Source organism: Elephantulus edwardii, unplaced genomic scaffold (genome assembly GCF_000299155.1).
Source record: "Elephantulus edwardii isolate Elephantulus edwardi_28Jun2011 unplaced genomic scaffold, EleEdw1.0 scaffold00292, whole genome shotgun sequence".
Classification (NCBI taxonomy): Eukaryota; Metazoa; Chordata; class Mammalia; order Macroscelidea; family Macroscelididae; genus Elephantulus; species Elephantulus edwardii.
In genome coordinates, this window is record NW_006400042.1 from 2,386,008 (window position 1) to 2,387,183 (window position 1,176).

A 1,176-nucleotide genomic window follows, 5' to 3' on the forward strand; every position below is an offset into this window, starting at 1 on the left:
AAACCCCACCCCCTACCCCAAAATATAATCCACTCTGCAACCCTCATTGCATACTCCTATGATAAAAATAATGCCCTAAAATATAATACGCTCTCTTTTTAGTCTGCCCACTGCCCGAATTTCTTCATTTTGAGGGGTTGGAGCAGGTCTTTCTAAATCCAGAAAATCTAGCGGTCTTTCACTGAGTGTGAGAACATGAGGAGGTGTTTTGAGCTCCAGAGGTTTAAAAGAAGTTGACTGGATAAGGTCAAGGTCTGCTGGTCTTGAAAATGGAACGTCTTCGTAGTTTCCTGCAACAACAATCCTCTCCGGAACCTGCATGATCACACTGGCATTCGGAGCTCCTTCCTGAAATCCTTGTTCCAGGTCGGCATTCGGTGGCACCACTTTTAATTTTTCTGGGACTCTCATTCACTGACTGATGCCTTCAGTGTATTCCATTTCAAACTGAATTAGGCTGATTTCCGCAATCTCAGAAGCAGTGGGAGAAGGAAACGCTGCCCCACTCACCAACTATGTCACAACTACTGCTTACTATCTGGAACTATCTGTTTCTGTGCTTTATATTAAATCCTTCGACCTGCTTCAGTGGCGTGTGCTGGAATTAGAGCCACTTGTGTTCCCTGGGCCCTGGGCAGGTGCCCGGTGAGGGCCATTGCCCGCCAGCTCCTGGGCGCTCCGGTGGGCGCTCTCGCAGGCCGTTGGCCGAGCTCACGGAGGCGCCGGGGCATAGCACCGGCTGGAGACTGATCTATATTTTTATAATCACATAAATATTGATTTATATATTTATACGGTAGAATGTTTTGTTGTTGTTGTTATGTGCCATCGAGTCGCTTGCGACTCATAGCGACCCTATGTACAACAGTCCAAACGCCGTTCTATCCTGTGCCAACCTTGCCATCTCAAACACACTCATTCCCATCATTCCACTCACAGAATCGATCCATCTCATCGAGGGTCTTCCTCTCGTGTGCCATCCCTACACTCTCCCAAACATGATGTCCCTCTCCAAGGACCAGTCCCTCCTTGCAACATGCCCAAAGTAGGTCAGACGAAGCTTCAGTATCCTTGACTCCAAGGAGCATTCTGACTTCACCCTCTCCAGGACAAACCTGTTTGTTCTCCTGGCAGTTCATGGCATATTCAAAACTCTTCTCCAGCACCACAGCTCAG

General features: G+C 48.1%; 1 pseudogene; it reads right to left on the bottom strand.

The window, feature by feature from the left end:
- The window catches only part of LOC102847428, a 1,335-nt pseudogene extending 604 nt beyond the window's left edge, over window positions 1-731 (bottom strand).
- Between the last annotated feature and the right edge of the window lie 445 nt (window positions 732-1,176).